The sequence below is a fragment of the Danio rerio genome, chromosome 11 (assembly GCF_052040795.2).
Source record: "Danio rerio strain M-AB ecotype USA chromosome 11, GRCz13ab, whole genome shotgun sequence".
Classification (NCBI taxonomy): domain Eukaryota; kingdom Metazoa; phylum Chordata; class Actinopteri; order Cypriniformes; family Danionidae; genus Danio; species Danio rerio.
In genome coordinates this window covers 44,104,443-44,126,500 of record NC_141031.1, presented here as the reverse complement: position 1 = coordinate 44,126,500, position 22,058 = coordinate 44,104,443, and the positions used below count along the sequence as shown (strand labels likewise).

Genomic DNA, 22,058 nt, shown 5'->3' with positions numbered 1-22,058 from the left:
GTGTTGTTTTGAAACTGCGCATGTGCAGATATTACTCCACCTATTGACCAAAATGCAGTACTACAGAAGCAACACAACTCCCTTTCATTCATGTTAATTAAGCGAGCTGTTTAAATGTGAAAACTTACTTTTTCAAATTTTTTCCAACTCAACACTTTTATTTTTAATACACAAACATAAGCGGATTGTTTAATTTAAACATAGTTACATTCTTTGGACCAACTAAAGCCATAATTCATTTTTTTGAGTGTGGAGAAACCGTTAAGCCTTTTAAACCTGAATGCTTAAAATATTGCAGGCAAAGTTAAAATATTTAAGTAGATTTTGTGTTAGACATTAAATTTCCAAAAGTCAGAGACTGATGGGGAAACTGTGGTAAGACTAAGTCTTTTAAAATTTATTTTTTCAATAGTTAAATAGTTGCACACAAAGTTAAAATGCATTATATTAGTACATTTCATGTTAGACATTAAATTTCCAAAAGTCTTAGACTGATGTTGAAACTGTGGTAACATGAAGCCTTTTAAAATGTACATGTCAATGCTTATATAATGCATTTTAACTTTGCATGCAATTATTTAAGTAGTGTTAGACATTAAACTTCCCAAAGTCTGAGACTGATAGGGAAACTGTGGTAACATGAAGCTTTTTAAAATGTACATTTTAATGCTTAAATAATTGCTTGCAAAGTTAAAAAGCATTATATTAGTAGATTTTGTGTTAGACATTATATTTCCTCAAGTTTGAGACTGAAACTGTGGCATCAAACAATATTTTAAAATGTACATTTCGATACTTAAATAATTGGAAGCAAAGTTAAAATGTATTATATAAGTAGGTTTCATGTTAGACATTACATTTCCCAAATTTCCCTTTAAGGCTTTAATAAATTGTCACTAAAAAGCTACACTTTTTTTTTTTTTTTTTGCAAGTCATAATATGAGCATAACAATTTGAGTGGGGAGTCACATGATTAGTTTTACTAATTCACTTTTGATTAAATCTGATTAGTGACACAGAAATAGTCCTAAACACAGTTAGTCCTTTCTTTCCTTCAGAAACTTTCTTAAAACTTTGTTTTAATAATCAAACCAATTAAGATTTCACCGGTTTACTAAGAGATATAAATTACTTGTTTTATCTGATTACTTATTACTTATATCCATTTTTTAAAAGAAAACCCAATGTTACTTCATAAAATAAAAATTACGTCTGAATGAATAATATTAACAATATTAATGAAATGTTAAAATTCCCAACAATGTTGCATTAATAAATTGTACAGTTAATTTTTTAGGACTGTTGATTCACAGTTTGAGGATTTTATTTAAACTTTTTTGTTTTTTTGTCATTACTGTATGTTATTGTGATGTTAAAACTTCACGAGGTTACTTCTGTTAAACCTTTTAAAGCAAAGTTGAATGGTATTCACTAACTTACTGCAAAATGCTTTTTTTTTAGCAAAGAAATTAATTGAGGCAATTGAAGATATCATGTTTAGAAAACTTTGTATTTAATAATCACAATTATTCAATTCAATTTAAGTTTATTTGTACAGGTATATCGCTTTTAATTTATCGTTCAACTAGAGTACCAGCCAGATCTCACGAGGAAACGTTAGTGTTTTACATTTTGTCAGTTGAGTGGCTAATTCATAAGAATTCATTCGTATGAGTTCAGTCATACAAAAATGTACGATTTTAAAAAGGAGGCATGGTACCCAACCCCACCCCTAAACCTAACCGTCATTGGGAAATAAGCAAATCATATTAAATTTTGATTGTTCGAACGAGATTGTATAAATTTATATGAATTATAGCCGCTAAATCAAAAAGTTGCGAATAGCAGTAAGATTGTGTTGGCTTTAAAAAAGGTGCATATTATTACTATATTACAGTCAAAATTAGCAAAGTTACACCTGTAACTGCATTTATTCATTCATTTGTTCATTAAAAATAATAATTATAATTCAAAAGTGACCACAGTAAATTTAAAAGTAGAGTCAACTAGAAACATTTAAAGACAATACACTTAAAAAAAAGACTTTTAATGCTTGTTCATACTCCTTATTTAGTATGAGTTGAATCAACACAATACTTAAGTTTTTTATTTGGGGACAACTTAATGTTTTATGTTCAATCCACTTAAATTTGTGCACATAAAAAAGACTTTAACTGTTTGTTCAGACTAATTTAAAATAAGTTGAAAACCAAATTCTTACGTTTTTTTTGGCACAACTTAATTATTTTATGTTCGATCCACTTAAATTTGTACACTCAAAACAATGACTACAGCAGCTTGTTCAAACTACTTACTTAAAATGAGTTGAACCAACACAATTCTTAGGTTTTTTTTGGGGACAACTGAATTGTTTCATGTTCAATCCACTTAAATTTGTGCACACAAAAAGACTTTAACTGCCAAAATTTAAACCAAATTCTTACATTTTTTTGGGATGACTTAATTGTTTTACGCTGAATCTGCTTAAATTTGTACACTCAAACATTGACTTTTGCTACTTGTTTAAACTACTTATTTAAAATTAGTTGAAACCCCAATTCCAATTGTTTTTGGGATAACCTAATTATTTCATGTTGAATTCACTTAAATTTGTAAAGACAATTAAGCTAATTGTGTTGAATTGTGTTGAACTCTTCGTTGTAGTTAAGAGAAGCTAAAAACATGAATGCATCAAGTTGCATTGCATTTGTACATTCTTTCGGCGTGCAAATGCACCATCCTAGCAGGACTATTTTGAATGGAGTCCTTTTGAATTGCTGTCACCGCGGGGAGCGAGCGAAAATGAGAAATGAAGGATGCCTCCCTGAGCCGTTTTCTTGAGGGTCACCCTACCTACCTCTGTTTCGAGGGAGAGGGGCTTAGTTGCCTACATCCTTCCTTTTTGCCAAAATGGGATTTGGTTTCCTGGGGTTGGGTCCCTGCTAATTAAGGTCACAGCTAAAGTAATGAAATTAGGAAAGGACCACAAAGCAAAAAAGGGAACCCAAGGGGTCTGTGGCATAAGTGCAGAAGCCCCTTCAGAAGGGCTCCAGAAGGAAAAAGCAATGCAGGAAATCAAATCCTAACTCTGAGCTCTGAGAAGCGCCTGTTTATTTTATCCAGAATGTAAAAGGACGGAGTTTAGGTAGGAGACGGAATGCACTCAAGGATTGAGATATGTGCCTGAAGGACGGATCCCAAGTCAAGGCATATAATTCTTTCATCATAAAGTGGTTATATAGTACAGACAAAACTCAGTGTGAGTTCGCTCTGGAGGGCATATTGCTATACTTTTTTTTCCTTCTTCCGAAAAAGACATTATTCTGAAAAAAAGATTATTTTTCCAAACCAATTGTTGATTGAAAGATGCTCTTCTTGGCTTATCAGAGAACCAAAGCTACAGAACTTGAATGGATAAACCATAGTTTGGTCTTTTTAAAGAGGATATACGTATTTTCCATGTTCGTGAAAACTTCTCAAATTGCTACTAAAAGTTGTGAAAGGAAAAAAAGTTATAATTAAATCGAGAATATACAGTGGAAAAGGTAAAGATTTTAATTATTTGAGACACTTTATTAAATACAGCACGGTGGCTTAGTGGTTGCCTGAAAGCAAGAAAGTCACTGGTTTGAATCCCAGCTGGATCAGTTGGCATTTCTGTCTGGAGTTTGCATGTTCTCCCGGTGTTCTGTGGGTTTCCTCCGGGTGCTCTGGTCTCCCCCACAGTCCAAACACATAAGCTATAGATGAATCGGGTGAATAAAATTGTCCGTAATGTACGAGTGTATGTGTGAATGAGTGTGTATGGGTGTTTCCCAGTAGTGGGTGGCAGCTGGAAGGGCATCCGCTGCTAAAACATATACTGGAATAGGTGGCGGTTCATTCCGCTGTGGCAACCTCTGAAATAGAGACTAAGCTGAAGAACAATGAATGAATGAACTTTATTAAATCACATTACATTAAGAGAACAGTTTTATTTGAGTTTTTATGTTATGGGTTTAAGGCATTATGTTATTAAATATGCAAAAAAATGCAATATAAACCTTAGGTTAAGGTATATTTGGATAATACTTTATCACACATACACTACTGGTCAAAAGTTTGGGGTCAGTAGGATTTTTAAATGTTTTATAATAAGCTTCTCCTGCTCACCAAGGCTGCATTTATTTCATCAATAATACAGCACACATTGTAAAGTTGTGAAATGTTATTACACTATAAAATACCTGTTTAAAAGTAGTTTACCATTTGTTGTAATCATTTAATCCAGTGATTTTAAAAATGGATTTTCAACTTCATTAATTCAGTATTCAGTCACACAATCCTTCAGAAATCACTCTAATATAATAATAATAATAATAATAATAATAATAATAATAATAATAATAATAATAATACTTATTATTGTTAATAATAATAATGGTAATAGTAATAAAAGCAATAATGACTGAAGTAATTTTATTGGAAACTACATTCAATAAGAAAGCGGTTATTTAAAATTTGAATAAATAATAAACAATTTAACCTTTTTTTACATTTAATAAATGCTGCTGTGATGAACAGAATAATTTTATATATAAAAAAAACATAAAAAAATAAATAAAACTGACCCCAATCTTTTAACCGGTAGTGTACATATACAGTTAAAGTCAAAATTATTAGCCCCCTGTTTATTTTTTTCCCCCAAGATCCATTTAATGGAGAGACTTCTTCAACACATTTCTAAACATAATAGTTTTAATAACTCATTTCTAAGTTATTTTATCTTTGCCATGATGACAGTAAATAATATTTGACTAGATATTTTTCAAGACACTTCTATACAGCTTAAAGTGACTTTTAAAGGCTTAACTAGGTTAATTAGGTTAATTAGGCAAGTTAGGGTAGTTAGGCAAGTTATTGTATAATGATGGTTTGTTCTGTAGACTATCGAAAAAAAATAGCTTAAAGGGGCTAATAATATTGACCTTAAAATGTTTACCAAAAAATTAAAAGCTGCTTTTATTCTAGCCGAAATAAAACAAATAAGATTTTCTCCAGAAGAAAAAAATATTATCAGACATAATGTGAAAATTTCCTTGCTCTGTTAAACATCATTTGGGAAATATTTAAAAAAGAAAACAAAAAAAAAATCAAAGGGGGGCTAATAATTCTAACTTCAACTGTATATATGAACAGTTCAGACGCAAAACAGTTCAGACAAAAAAAAAAAAAACTCTAAATGGCTTCTGAAATTCTTCTAAAATTAGCATTTTTTTGTAAACCCGTGTGTGTGTTCAGTAAATCCACATTTATGGTGAAAAATAGATTCTTTGCATTGCCTTTAAATAACTGCATGAGTAATATAACTGAACATAAACACAGAAAGATGATAAAAATGCTCATTTTAGAAGAACATTTCAAAAAGCAGTTAGAGTTTTTTTTTTTAGAAATATAACTATATCTTTATTTATTTATTTAACACTAAAGTTTAAAAAGTAAATGCTAAGCAAATATTTCTGAATACATTTAATTAAAAATGTCTTTAAATCAACCTTATACATGCAATAAAATCAACATTTATTCATTTTCCTTGACTTAGTCCCTTTATTTACCAGGGGTCGCCGCAGCGGAATGAACCGCCAACTTATCCAGCATATGTTTTACACAGCGGATGCCCTTCCAGCTGCCACCCATTACTGGGAAACACCCATACACACTTATGCACTACGGCCAATTTAGTTTATTCAATTCACCTATAGCGCATGAGTTTGGACTGTGGTGGAAACCGAAGCACCTAGAGAAAACCCACACCAACAAGGGGAGAACATGCAAACTCCACACAGAAATGCCAATTGACCCAGCTAAGACTCGAACCAGCGACCTTCTTGCTGTGATGCGACAGTGCTAACCACTGAGCAACCGTTGTGCCCTGAAATAAACTATTAAAAGTGTATTTTTGTCTTCTTTCCACTGGTCTGAAATAAGACATTAATTGAAGCAAGCAAATAATGCATGAATAAATTTTATATATATATATATATATATATATATATATTTATATATATATATATATATATATATATATATATATATATATATATATATATATATATATATACACACACACACACACACACACATATGTGGTTTTGCCTGTAGTATGGGTGAAAATGTAATCAGAAATGTTCATTTTAAACGCTTGATAGCAGACTGCAGTCTTTCAGCTCTTTTAAAGAAATGAATTATGTCAGAAACGATGATTGAAAAGGAGTATTTGGAAGAAAGTCTGCATAGAACGACCACAGTTTTTCTTTGATTCAGTGGATACAGTGTGATATTCTTCAGGATTCAAGTCTTTAATATGTCCTGGTTTCTGAGTTTGCATCTGCCAGCAGTCACAGCAGCTGATGGTAAAGTCAGAGATCAGCGCTCTATATTGTGTCTTCAGACCGTAAGGGCATTTTAAAATGAGAGTGTACATTCCCCAAGGGAGGGTCCGACAGGGGACGCCTTAAATAAACCCATTAGTTAAAAATGGAAGGCTTTTTCCTTTGAAGTTGCAGTTACTTTGTAGCGCTCGCTGTCTCTCTAAGCTCACCGGTCAACGCCTGCGTATTTTTTAACTTGGTGGAAAGAAGAAACACATTTCTGATTTGCAACACTCTAGAAACGTGTTTATTGTCTTTCAGCGCAGTCTTAAATAAGAAAAAAAAATAAACGAACGGCTGCATGTTACATGAAAATAATGAAGAATCCATTTGCAAAGCAGGTCAAAAGCATAAAATGGGCGATGTTATGGCCGTAAGTAGCATGGGCTAATGGTGATTTTAAAGCAGTCGAGCATGGTGTGAATGGCTCTAATTCATCAGCTCTCCGACTGGGCACACGGCTCTAAACTTAATTAGTGTTGCACATTATGTGGGGCATTTTCTCCATTGTAATAAAATTAGAGAGAATGCTTGCTGTACTTTCTAACACGCCTTGGTGTAACGGGGGATGACAATAATCCGTGCCGACTGTCAAAAACATTGACGTCTATGACAGGCGGGGAGAAATGAAGGGGGGGGAATTTCGTTTTTTTTTTTTTTTAGACATTTAGCTCTACTCTGTAGAAAAATGATGTGATAAAAAAGTCATGACAACAAAAGTCTTATGTTAATTTAACAGATTACAGTTTTTCTCAGTGGCTTTGGTGCATTTCTAGCAACACTATTTACATTTGCACAACAAATAATGCATTTCTCAAAACAATTAGTCATTTGTGCACATCATAGTAGCAGTTTCTCATTCCTTACAACAAATTGCAAAAGCTTTTGGACATGCAACAATTGCTTTCCTACAACTCTCTGCTGTTTATAACATTATCATTTGCTTATGTCATGTCAGTCAAAATGAACTAAATTTGTGAATGCTGAATAGTCATTGCATATAAAACTAATAGTCCTCATTTCATTACTGGAGTCATTACATACACAAATGCTGAACTAGTTGTCAAAATCTGTCAAGAAGATTTTATTAAAAACATTTTTTTTTTTTTTTGCTAAAAATGTCTTCTAAATTGGATTGTGCCAAGTTGGATGTGCCAAAAAGAGTTGGATTCTTTAGTTAAACAAAGAGAAAACTGAAGTGATTGCATTTGGGAACAGAGATGAGGTTCTCAAGGTAAATGCGTACCTTGGCACTAAGGGTCGAACAACAAAAAATATGGTCAAGAATCTTGGAGTGACTCTGGAGTCAGATCAATAGTCATGTCAAAGCAATTAGTAAATCAGCATACTATCATCTCAAAAACATTGCAAGAATCAGATGCTTTGTTTCCAGTGAAGACTTAGAGAAACTCGTTCATGCTTTTATCAGCAGCAGGGTGGATTACTGTAATGGCCTCCTCACGGGACTTCCCAAAAAGACAGTCAGACAGTTCCAGCTCATCCAGAATGCTGAATCAGGATTTCAGAGCACATCACACCTACCCTCAGCTCTTTACGCTGGCTCCCAGTTACATTCAGAATAGATTTTAAAGTATAATTACTGGTCCATAAATCACTAAATGGCCTAGGACCTCAATACATTACAGATTGGCTCACTAAATATAAGCCTAACAGATCACTCAGATCTTTAGGATCAAATAAGCTAGTTCCAAAAGTTCAGTCAAAGCAGGGTGAATCCGCCTTCAGCTACTAACAGCGCCCTCTGTTGCTGGAATCAGCTTCCAGAAATGATCAGATGTGCTCCAACATTAGGCACATTCAAATCAAGACTGAAAACACATCTGTTTAGCTGTGCCTTTACTGAATTAGCACTGTGCTACGTCCGACAGATCACACTATTGTGTATTTCTTTTCTTTTTCATTATCTTACAACCTATTTTTACACATTTTTATCTGTTTTATCTGGGGGGGGGGGTTGTTTTTTAAATAACTGTTATTATTTGTTTTTATTTTTTTATACTTGTCTTTTTTGTAAAGCACTTTGAATTGCCACTGTGTGTGAAATATGCTATATAAATAAACTTGCCTTGCCTAAATTGAACAATTTGATGAATGATTTACAGACCTGTGTATGTTGTAGGTTCAGTTCCAATATGTACTACAATATTGTTTACAGTTGTGCACAGCTCTACCCATGGGAGGTTTATGTTTGGTGTAAAAAATGCTGTGTTTATTCTTTTGCACAATGCTGTGAATAAATTAGAGTTGCAAAGAGCAAATGCAGTCAAAATGTAAACTGTCAACTGTCATAATGAAAACATGAAGAAGCCATTTGACTATCTTGTTCATAAACAACGGCGTCAGGACTTTTCATCTTGATGACACTGACACTTTCATTGACATCAATACTTGCTTTTGAGGAATGAGCTGTCCATTTTGAGCAAATGACATGCTTTTGCAGGTTATCAGCTAGATTTTGCTGTTTGTACTAATTGTTTTGAGAAATGCACTAACTGTTGTGCAAATATAAATAGTGTTGTGAAAAATGCACCAAAACCACTGAGAAAAACTCTGGTTATTTTTTTAGTTACACAAGGTTTAACTTAATATTTTTTGTCACTTTAACTCATCTAAATAAAAAAATATATAAGTAAATAAGATTGTAAGATTTTGTTTAGAGTATGTGCTAAATTGCTGCTCTCTCATTCACTGTAAATAAATGTTGGGATCTGCACAATCGATTTGTGTTGGGACTACAGGAAGGAGTAAAGTTAACTTATTAGTTTTTACACATTTAAGTGGATTGAAAAACACTGATGTCTATGGCAAGTGAGGTGAAATGAAGGAGGAAATGATTATTTTAAAAATGAGATGATAAAAAAGATCATAACAACAAATGTTATGTTAATTTTACTTATTGTAATACATTAATCAGGTTATGTTTTTCAGTTACATAAGGTTTAACTTATTATTTTTAGTGACTTTGAATAGTGCACTAAAAATAATTAGCAAAAACCTCATTAACATAAGACAATCAAAAATGTACATTGTTGTGTGGCAATATAAAAGAATTAAGTAAACTCTTTAGGTGTTACAAATTTAAGTTGATTGAACTGATTAAAAAATATTTTTTTTGGTGGTGAAGAAACACTTTAACACTTTTTTTCTCCTCCTAATGTTTTGTCTGTCACCAAACATGGCATGCACTTTAAGCCAATCCCTTCTGATTTATCAGTCAAGAAATCACAACGCGCCGAATGTTTTCACAAGCAGTGGCTGAATATAAATATACCACAAATATAATAGACCACACAGATCTTAGGAGACACCAGATCCAATCAAAACAAAGCCAAACACGCCAAATGAAATGGTATTTTTAAATACGCTGCTTTGTTTATAGGGGTAAAAAATGATTTGTTGACAGACGGAGGAGGATGGGCGGAAAAAAAGATGTTTTGATGGTCTTGCTCTAGTTTCATTTTAGTGGCTAAAAATGATTGCAATTTACAAATCCACTGTTTACTATTCAGAGCAGAATTGTAGGAGGTTAATTCATAAAACAAAAGTAGTGCACAGTGAATATGGTCACATTTTACAATAAGGTTTCATTGATGTTAATGTCTTTGCTAAGATAAACTATAATGAACAATATTTTTAGAGCATTTATTTATCATACACTGTAAAAAAAAATGCATAATTTTACGGTTTATTTCTGGCACCTGGGGTGCCGGAAAAAAAAACCTAAAAATAACAGCAGTTAAATTACAGAAATTTACTGTAAAAAACTGATATTAAACTACAGATATTTCCATAATAAATTTCTAATAAATTTCTGTCATTCAACCTCTGTTATTTTACAGTAAATTTCTGTAATTTTTTACAGGGTTACATTTTAAAGGGTTTTTTTTCGGCTCCCCAGCTGCCAGAAATAAACTATAAAATTACAGGTTTTTTTTATATGTAGTTCAACATTTACGTAACATCTTTAATTTTTACCACTACAATTTTTTTTATTATTAACCTACACGGTGCCACAGTCGCTCAATGGTTAGCTGGTTAGCACTGTCACCGAATGAGCCAGTTGGCATTTCTGTGTGGAGTTTGCATGTTCTTCCCATGTTGGCGTGGGGAGAACACATGCGCTATAGGTGAACTGAATAAACTAGTTTATGTGTGTGTGTGTGTGTGTGTGTGTGAGAGAGAGAGAGATATGATAGTTTATGGGTGTTTCCCAGTACTGGGTTCCAGCTGGAAGGGCATCCACTGCATAAAACATATTCTGGAATAGTTAGTGGTTCATTCCGCTGTGGCAACCTCTAAAGCAGAGACTAAGCTGAAGGAAAATAAATGAACCTACAATTCTGCTCTGTAAAGTAAACAGTGGATTATAAGTTGCAATCAATTTTAGCAACTAAAAGGAAACTAGACCCATAACATCAAAAGATATTTGCATGATTAAAATCCTTGTCAACCTTAGCTAATGCACTGTGAGGTACAGTAATAAAGGTGAATAAATACAGTAATTAATGTAATGGTCATAGTTGCATGCTACGTTAACTTATGAAATCTTATTATAAAGTGTTACCATGAATATGAATTATTATACACCTGATCTATGGCACAATTTACTGGAGAGCAACAAGTTGAGTATATAAACACATTTACAGCTTAAATCATCCTCTTAATCAGTGCATGTAAAGTTTGAAGCAATCTTAATAGAAACTAACTGTTGTTTTTTTCTTTTAACAATGCTTTCCCTGCATTTTAATCGGATTAAACTATTATTTTTGCACATCTTAAAATGTGCAAAAATTCATACTTGCAAACCACAAACGTAATATAAACAGAGTATTCCAATGAGCAATGCAAATTAAAAGTTTAGAGGCTAAAAGGGTCACAAAAATTTCGTTTTTTTTTTTTTATCTATGAAAACAAAAAAACACATTTCTCCATTTTACCTGTGCTGTGATAAATATTTAAAGCTCTGCATCCAGCAAGAAGCAGCATTCACACAATTCAATCAAAATCCTCACTTTGGACAAAGTGCTTCACATAAAGCCCTGGAGAAAACAAGAGACACTTTTCCTTTCTATTTGTTTTCAGAGAGCTATCCTGAGTGTGTGACAAGAAAGCAGTCTGAAAACAACCAATTAAAGCAAAATTGCCTTCGCTCTAGGAAAAACATCGAGTCTAAACCCCATGGGAACTACTACAGAGCATCGAGCTCTCTTGTCCTTTTCCAATGGCACGCTCGAGATCTACCAGACTAACACAGATAGATAGATAAATGACTTTTGGAAACCTTGTTTTTCTTGTCAACACGAGCACTTACATAAGACAGCAACCCTGATGTCAACTCATTCCCTTACCGATATAAAACCTTTAGTCGTAAAGAAAGAAAATATCTAATGACTTCGTCTTGACACAGACCGAGACTATAACTTTTTTTTTATTATAGTTGTGCGAGTGCTGAATATGAAAAAAATTACAATATTCAATCTGTTTACTTTCCTTGTGTTTCTTGCTTCTAAATTGCAGTATGTCAGCATATGGCATGCGCCGATAGGAACATTGCGGGCACTTCAATATATTGTGAATAATTAATTATCATTGAAACATTAACAGTGCCTTTTTATAATGATTAGATTGTTGTATTCAGCAAAAAATAAAAAATACAAAATATTAAAGATTTAATAGGTGATTCATTTTCAAACATTAATGGTAATCTGGCCAACAACCAATAAAACATTCTGACTTTTTATGGGCTTTTTGTTTGTTAACTCTGTACAGTAAGGTTACATTTGGTAGTATCCATTAATTTAACTTAAAAGTTGACTTTAATTTAAAGTCTATGTAATGACAGTTATAACAGCATGTGTTAGTCTTGTAACAATGTGATGTTCATTTTCTAGTTATCCCCTAATAATGCATTAAAATCAAAATTTACAACTATTTTGTTGTATTGAGTTAATAACTAATAAAGTCTTTTGTGTTTTTTAAGTAATTTTAACATATGGCTGTTTTATTTTAATGCATTAAAAATGACTGTAAAACAAACATTATTTTACTGACGATTTTGTAAATTCACAAGTACACTGTACATAAATAATTACAATTTATTGTAGAATTTACATTTACTTACTGGTACTTTTGGTTGCTAGTAAGTCTGTAAATTCACAAGCACACTTTAAACTAATAATTACAATTTACTGTAAAATTTACAGTATCTCACTGGTGAGCAAAATTGCCATTAAGTTATTGTAAATTTGACAGTAAATTATAATTATTCATTTAATGTAAAATTTACAGTAACGTATCGTCAATTTTGTTCACCAGTTAGACTTTAAATGTACAAGCACACTGTACATGAATAATTACAATTTATTGTAAAACGTACAGTAATTTGCTGGTAATGTTGGTTGCCAGTAAGACTGTAAATTTACAAACGCATTGTAAATTAATGATTGCAATTTACTGTAAGATTTACAGTAACTTACTGCCAATTTTGGTTGCCAGTAAGACTGTACACTAACAAGCGCAAAGTAAATTAATAATTATAATTGTACTGAAAAATACAGTAAAATTGTAATTATTTATTCACACTGTGCTTGTAAATTTACAGGCAACCAGAATTGCCAGTAAGTTACTGTAAATATTTTTCACAGTTTATTGTTTTCATTCTTGTTCAAATTGATTGCTTCAAACATTTATTTACTCTGAACATATCTAGAAGAATTCATTAAGTTTATTAAACCTGTTAATGTAATCCTTTTTGTAGTTTAGATCAATACATAGGTTGTACTGTATTTCATGATAAAAGCTTCAGCAATTAATGACAACAGGAATATTTGATACTGGCAGAAACCAAGCCAGCATTAACTCATTTCGCAAGAATAAATTACCTGAACAGATCTTTCATTACATCAAAACATCTACAGTAACTGTTAGCATGTTGTATATTAAAACGAAACAAGATCAAGCTCAAATTTCTATAAATTGAAATGAAAAATTCAACAATTCTGTGCATGCAACAACAAGTCTCATGTTGTAGAGAACACCATTATAGTAAGCTGATAACACAATAGCAAAGGAAGTTAGAAAAGAGAGACTTTAATATATCATTTGTTTATCCTTAACAGAAATGTGTACACTGTAGTATTTTTATGTTGTCTAATACTTTAGTCACCCTTTATTTTATTATTAATAATTATTAGGGTAGTTTACGTATGTACTACTGTATATCCAGCCTGATCTCACGAGAAAACGTAAGTATTTTACGTTTTGCCAGTTTAGTGGCTAATTCGTACGAATTCAGTTGTACGAAACTGTATGATTTTAAAAAGGAGGCATGGCACCTAACCCACACCCCTAAACACAACCGTCATTGGGGGATTAGCAAATCCTACTAAAATGTACAAATCAGATCGTACGAATTCATACGAATTAGCCACTAAATGAAAAAGTTACGAATTGCCGTGAGATTGCGTTGGGTTATCAGGAATGTATAATAAGACTATACAGAATACACACTTTAAAGGTACAAATAAACATCCAATATCTTAAAAATAGTTAAGAATTGATGCTTAAACTAAAGTGTTACCTGAACAAATAAACAACATATAAATACAGCAAACACAACAAGTGCATTCGAATAATCAGATTTCAAAATACAGTACGCTTCTTAAGATCTGCACCCAAATTGGATTGCCAATACCTATGATATCACAAACAACAACTCTAAGGAGAATGAAAAAAATAATCAAAAAAATGGGTACTCGAGATCTATCATGGCTTAGCTTGGAAAACTAACACATTATTGATCTTTTCTTGGATTTCTTTCACTGCGCTGTTTGTTTAGAAAAGCCTCATCCCTGCTAATAGCGGTCTCAAAGCTTAATCTCCCTCCTCCCCTTCATAACCTCTTCATGGTGCTCTTTTCATGGCATCGCACACAGTTAAAGTTAGCCGTCTCGCTGCGCTGGGGCTTCGAGAGCCAATTGTGTTGCTAATGTTGACACCTGCCAGAGCAGAGCGAGGGGTGTTTGTGGGACTGACGCAGATCACCTCGAAACTGGCATGATTACGAGCGTTTTTTGATTATTAACCATACGTATTACTCTACAGTCTGTCTATATTTTGAAGTCAGAATTATTAGGCCCCTTGAATTATTAGACCCCCTGTTTATTTTTACATTTTACGTAGAGCAGATTTTTTCAGCACATTTCTATCTAAGCATAATAGTTTTAATAACTCATCTCTAATAACTGATTTATTTTATCGTTGCCATGATGACAGTAAATAATATTTGACTAGATATTTTTCAAGACACTTCTATACAGCTTAAAGTGACATTTAAAGGCTTCACTAGGTTAATTAGGTTAACTAGGCAGGTTAGGGTAATTAGGCAAGTTGCTGTATAACTATGGTTTGTTCTGTAGACTATCGAAAAAAAATTAGCTTCAAGGGGCTAAAAATTTTAACGTTAAAAAATAAAAACTGCTTTTATTCTAGACGAAATAAATCAAATTAGACTTTTTCTAGAAGAAAAAATATTATCAGACATACTGTGAAAATTTCCTTGCTCTGTTAAACATCATTTGGGAAATAAAAAAAAATCAAAGGGGGGCTAATAATTCTGACTTCAACTGTATATAAATCTATATATATAAAGAGATATATATTCATACTTCATTGAACATGTACACAAAGATATCACCTACTAAATAACTGAAGGTCAACTGTGTTTATTTTAAATAACTTTAAACGTTAGAAACTACTAGTTAATTAGTTTAAGTTATTAGTAACCAATCAAGTTTATGGTAGTTAATAATCTTAACCCTCTACTGTACATATTTTAATGGTACATAACACAAAAATGATTCCACATGATTTTTTAGTTCTTTTGGGAATATTTTAATGTTATTAAAAGTTGTTTTTGAAAAGTTGAACCCCCTCCCCCAACTTCAAAATATTTTTTGTTTATTTAAGGCAATGTTATGCAACAATCGTACAAAATCATAGAGAAAATTCTTCACATATTATATATCAAAGATCAAGAGTCATTGATCAAAGTGCAATAATAATTTACAAATCTTATTCAAATTGTAACAAAATCATTGAGGAAAAAGTGAAGAACAAATAAAACATAACTGAGTACACTCCATTTTGAAAATGAATATTTTTATCCATTTATCAGTGGATATAGTTTATAATTTATTTATTTTGGTGCATTTGAATCAAACAGATTTATTAAACTGATAAATTTATTAAATAATATTTTATTCACTGACCATATTTAGAAATAGAAGACATACATTTAAATTAATGCGAAATATTGGGGGGGGGGTGGCTACAAAATTTCACCAAAATTGTATATATACATATGTTTTTTCTGTTTGTTTGTTTCTTTTGAATTTTGCTCTTTTACATTTTTTGTTCATTATTTTTCTCTAACATATCAATTTAGGTGTACTAATTTTGGACCGTTATCATAAATTATTTTGTTCGATTAGCCCTAGATCTAATATTAATTTAAATGAGAGATTTGTGAGGGGTGTACACATATATGCTGAGCACTATATATATTTTGTTACTGGTCTATATATTTGACCCCTATTTTGTGTGCTGCCTCCCCAGTAAACTGATCACTTATAAAAGATAGTCAGTACTTGTTGAACCTCTGAAGAACTTCTGTGAACTTTTTTTTACACTTCTGCTCAAACCTACTTCTCACTGACACTGCAGTCTATTTCATTGTCCTCAGATGGGATTTGCGACATGGGATCCTGTGCTTTACTTTCATAAAACAAGCTTACACCTATTTTTCTGTCAAAATATGCTAAAAAAGTCTAAATAAATGGAAAATAATGCAATATGAAAAATGATAATATGTGAAAATGCCCATATATAATGTCAGTACACACATCTTGAAAAGTGCCACTTATCGCACAACATTGCCCAGAGGCAACGGAAAGAAAAATAGAATTTCTGAACATGTAAAATAAATTTTTCAAAACTTGATAAAACCTGACAAAAGGCTTCTCTACAACTTCACAAATTTTTAACAATTTTTTATGTTCAGTTTATGAATGAGGTTAATTAAGCAAATAATTTTAACTTCTTCTCATACCATGTGCTCCTGTCACCATTAGTCAGAAAATGAAGTTCCACCTTCAAACGGTGCTAGATAGTGACTCCCACACCTTATTGGATGTTTTATTGATAGCTTTCTAACATTTTAATTGGTTGCAATCATTTAAAAATATCTGTGCTCAGCACGAGCCTTAAGAAAACTTTCTGTTGCCTGAGGGCAACACTGCTGTAGAGGGTTAACTTTTTCAAATGTGATTGTAATGCAATAATGTAACTGTAGTTTAATAAAGCTGCTTTGAAACAATAATTATTGTGAAAAGCGCTACACAAATAAACTTGAATTGAATTGAATATAAAAAGTAAAAGACATACAGAAGATTTTGGATGAATACTTGGTGCCCATGTTTCATAACGTTACCTTGCAATTATGACAAAAGGTAGGAATGTGACTTAAAAAAAAAGATTATCTGACATTAATAATGGTGTTAAGCCTCCTCAGGCTATTTAAACCTGTAAATGCTCATGTTCAAGATTTTAAAGAATAAACTAAAATAAAAGAGTGAGTTTATTACCAGAGTTTATTATTAAGGTATCGATGGATTATTTGTATTTAAAACTAATCAAATAAAAGTATAAATGAAGGATACAATAAATTAAAGTACACATTTTAAGGGGTGTTTGTGCAACTGATGCAGATCGCCTTTAAAATGGCACGATTACAAGCGCTTTATGATTACTAACCATACGCTTTAATCTACAGTCACGATATTAAAAAGTAAAAGACATACAGAAGATTTTACATGCATGTTTGATGCTTATGCTTTATACTGCAGTCTGCAAACATGACGAAAGTATTAAACGTGTCTTAAAAATGGTTATTTGACAACAGTAAGACACATTAGAATATTTAAACCTGTAAATGCTTATTTTTAGGATTTAAAAAAAAAAAAAAAGTAACATTTCAGTTTAGTTCCATTCTTACTGTGGTTTATTAAATGTCTATTATTAAGATATTGACTGATTATTTGTAAAAATGTATAAAATAAAAGTATAAATGAAGTATAAAATAAAAAAGTACATATTTGAAGGGCAACCGAGGCATGATGCAGATCACCTCTAAACTGGCACGATTACGAGCGCTTTACTAGACATACGCTTTACTCTACAGTCTTGTGTATTAAAAAGTAAAAGACATACAGAAGATTTTAGATGCATGTTTGATGCTCATGCTTTATACTGCAGTCTTGCAAACATGACAAAAGTATTAAACGTGTCTTAAAAATGGTTATTTGACATCAGTAATGCAGTGAAGACACATTAGACAAAAAATGTAAACCTGTAAATGCTCATTTTTAGGATTTTGATAAACAAAACACTTTATGCTTAAGTATTCATTTTCACTATGAAAATTGTAATAAACTAGTGGCTTATTACTGGTCTGTTATTAATACTGTTATTAATACTGTTTATTTGTATTTAGAAGTAGTCAAATAAAATATAAAATAAATAAAAGTGCATATTTTGCGTGCTATTCTAGATCCCCAATTCTACCTAATACGTAACACTAACAATTACCTTAATAACTATTAAAAACTAGCAAATTAGGAGTTTAGTGAGGCAAATGTCTTAGTTAATCATGTATAAATATTGAGAATTGTACATTAATTCTAAATGTTCATCAAACAACATTTTACAAAACATTTACTTTTAGTACTATTCATAGTTTGTTAATTAGGCAAATGTGACAAGTGCTACTGTAAAAAATGGCAAATTGTCTTGCTTTATTTAGATAGAATCTTAATTTAAACTGGAGAACATTTTCATGGGTTTGGTTTTAGCAAATAATATAAAAAATGTTTGATGTAAAATTTTAAAAAAACTAAACCTTAAAATTAAATAAATCAGGGTAGACTTTGAATTAAGTTCGGCCTTTAGCAGCATCAGAAATACTAAGATATTCCGCAATATAAACGTATACAACTTGTATACAACTGCAAGAAACAACAACAAAAAAATTGCAAGCATCAAATTGAACATTGTATTTTGAGGTAGAAAAATTCAAATAGTCTTTACTTGTAAAGCATAATCAAAGTGATTTGTTTATAATTCTTTAATAATAATATGTGAATAAGTCAAATTAATTTTCAGTGGCTGCATACTTTAATAAAAGTTATGCATGAAGTGGCTTACTTAAAGGGACAGTTCATCCCAAAATGAACATTCTCCATTATTTACTTGTTCAAAACCTGTTTGAGTTTCTTCTGTTGAACACAAAAGAAGATACTTTGAAGAATGCTGGTAGCTGGCACCCATTGACTTTCATAGATTTACTTTTATTATAATCAACGTATTCCAGCAATCAGCATTCTTTAAAATGTCTTCCTAAAGAAAATATATAAAGGTGTAAAACCACATGAGAGAGAGTAAATGTTAATTTAATTTTTGGGTGAACTATCCCTTTAAGTGTCATGCTATCATAACTGTCTTTTGTTTGATTATTTGATATTACATGAAGCATTATCCGGCAATACAACCTCCATGACATTTAAGACTTCACTGGCATAGACTTTGTTCTCCTAATCAAACATAAAGAGTGCAAAACAAACTCCCAAAGGGATGGAAGGACAATCAGCTCTCTGAATGTGTGTCTCCCATCCGAGTGTGCTGGAGTGGGGATTCACCCCCAGTCCCTACAGATGTACATTAATGCAGACAACACACTGAGCCCGTCTCTTCCACAAGCCTCTTCACTAAACAGGCTGCTGTCCAGCCCCATCGTGTCAGTTTGAAGCCCCCATTCAAAAGTATTCATGCATCTGCCTTGGAGGCACAATGGCCGCTAGTTTATAAACTGTCTGCCCGCGAGCCCAAAGGCTTTAGTCCACATTGTTTTCATACCCTTAATAAACTTTTTGAAGGAGTTCATCAACTGGCTTGAATAGCCCGTGTGCTGAATCTCAAGACAGAAAATAACAGAGTTCTTTTTTCCTCTGCTCTTTTCTTTCTTTCCTTTTAGGAGCAGTTTGTTTGACAATAGAGAGAGAGGGCTGTTAGACTTCAGAGGAGTCTTAGGCCCAACACAAGAAGAGAAAAAAAGAGAGGCAGCATTCAATTAAAAGAACAAAATGCTTTCCATAAAGGGGCAGGAGACAATTGATTCTTCCTCCATTCAAAAGTGAGAGGATGATCCGAGCATCACTTCATATCTTATTCCAAAGGAGAAAAACACACACATTCAGACGCAAACAAAAAAAGTGTGAGAATGCAAACAGAGAGTAAATATGTTCACAATGCACGAAGAACACTGGATCCAGATCAGCTCAATTTCATCAGAATATAGACCATTTTGAGATAAGTAAACAATAACAATGGTTCTTATCCATTTTCAGTTTTGTATTTTTAATTTACATAGCATCTGAAAATACAAAAGGGGTCCACATATTGAAAAAAAAAAATATATATATATATATATATATGACAGCTTTGTTAACATTTGTTATGACTAAATCACCTCTTGTTACAGTTCTGAAATAGTTTGATGACAAGCAGGAACTGTTCAAGGGTCAATATATTGTCATGCTGAAATGGTATAAAATAATAATAATAATAATAAAAATAATTTAAAAAAATAAATAAATAATAATAATAATAATAATAATAATAATAATAATGACACATAAACCATCACCTGTTTCATTCATTCATGCACTTTAAAAATATTACGCTTGAGGAATCTGTTTTTATTTGTTCATTTTTTCCCCTAAGTGCTTCCTGTGACACCCGTTAGACAGGCAGGACAAATTTCAAAGAGGCAATAAATTTCAGTATTGGCTATAAGCCATTAATCCATTCTCATACCTTTAAAATGTGTGGAAAACTTAAAGGTCTTAAATGAATGTCTTCTCTAATGAATTTCATCCCCAATTAGAACGGATCGCCATAGTCCAAGTTGCGTCTCGCCTTTTCGCCTGTGGGGTCCGGAACGACTCCAGAAAAAAATTCCACAAACTTGCTAAATTAAGGGGGCGCAGACCCGTGAAATACATGGTGGAAAACTGCCGCTTTTGGTGCTCCGGTAGAATAATTCAACAACAACAACAATACTACTACTACGACTAATAACAATATTAATATTATTAATAATAATAATATTGAAATGAAAGTGATGGTGATTATTATAATAATGTTACTTTTACTATTGTTATTATTATTAATTTAAAAATTCAATATAATATGCAAACTAATAAAACAAGAAATCCATGTAGGCGTCAACATAAGACATAAATATACATACACAAACATGATAAATATTATAAACATGTTGCATAAAATAAATGATGATAAAACTGTTACATTAATAATAATAATATTAATAATAATAATAATAATAATAATAATAATAATAGTGATGATAATAATAGCCTACTACTGAGAGAGAAAGACAGAGAAAAAAAAAACACAAATACATAATCGCTTGTGAAGGAAGCGTTTAATTAGATTTGACAAGTTCAACGCGTTCGTTTCGGTCTCTAAAAGCCTGGTCAAGATTTGAGTTCCGAGTGCCGTATTCAGTTTATAATATCAGATAATAATAATAATAATGATAATAATAATAATAATAATAATAGTTAATATTTTATTATTATTTTTAACTATAATTGCGATTAGTGCATATAAATTATTTATTATTAAACTTTCATATCAATATAATAACAATAATAATAATTATTATTATATTGATATGAAATTTTAATAAATAATTTATATGCACTAATTGCAATTATAATTACAAATAACTATTATTCTTGATATAATGCTTTCGTTTTTATTAAAATCTCACATTCTTTAGATATGTATCTGCTGCTTCCATTAAAATCAACACAACAATTGCTTTCATTCAGCAGATAACTGTTCATCTATCAGTGCGTTTTCCAATCCTATAAATTCAGCGTATCACTTGTTGCTGAGATGACTTTCTCAGAGGTGATTCTGGGCTCTATAAGCTGTGCTTACTGAAGCGCGATGACCTGCCCAAGTGTGAGAGAGGTTACCGGTCACTGCCATTTACCGCATCCCGGGGTCCTCTATTGTTCCCTTAAAAGCTACTTGAACGGATCTTTAAAACACCGACCAACGCGACTGAAACGCTCCATTAGTTAAATCCACACGCCGGCGACAGAAAAGAGTGTGATTCCAGACAAATGCGTAAAAGACAACAGAGACAGCAAATATAATTTCACACTATTAACAATTTTATAGTTTTATCATATTTAACTAACATACAGTATATTAATGTAACACTATGGCTTTTAAATTATAATCTAACAGAACATTTTGAGTCAGAAAAAAACTCAATTGTAAAAATACCAATTGCGCATATTGTTGCGCTCTGATTCCGAAGCACAAACCTTTTTTGCGTTTTGTTTATTTGTTTGTTTTCAGCACAATTACCCTGCAAGCCCCCCATAAATGTATATCTGTCTTTGGATAATTTAAGCAAATAATTCTAGCAACTAAAAACACTGATTTTAATGGTTCATGCGTTTGAACGACACC

The 22,058-nt window shown here is 31.9% G+C and overlaps 1 protein-coding gene and 1 long non-coding RNA gene across 5 annotated transcripts in view; both read right to left on the bottom strand.

Annotated features, from left to right (window-relative positions):
* The window catches only part of LOC141376673 (uncharacterized), a 208,799-nt gene that overhangs the window by 107,468 nt on the left and 79,273 nt on the right, over positions 1-22,058 (bottom strand). The gene's annotated exons all lie outside the window — the stretch shown is intronic.
* The window catches only part of pax7a (paired box 7a), a 123,463-nt gene that overhangs the window by 94,003 nt on the left and 7,402 nt on the right, over positions 1-22,058 (bottom strand).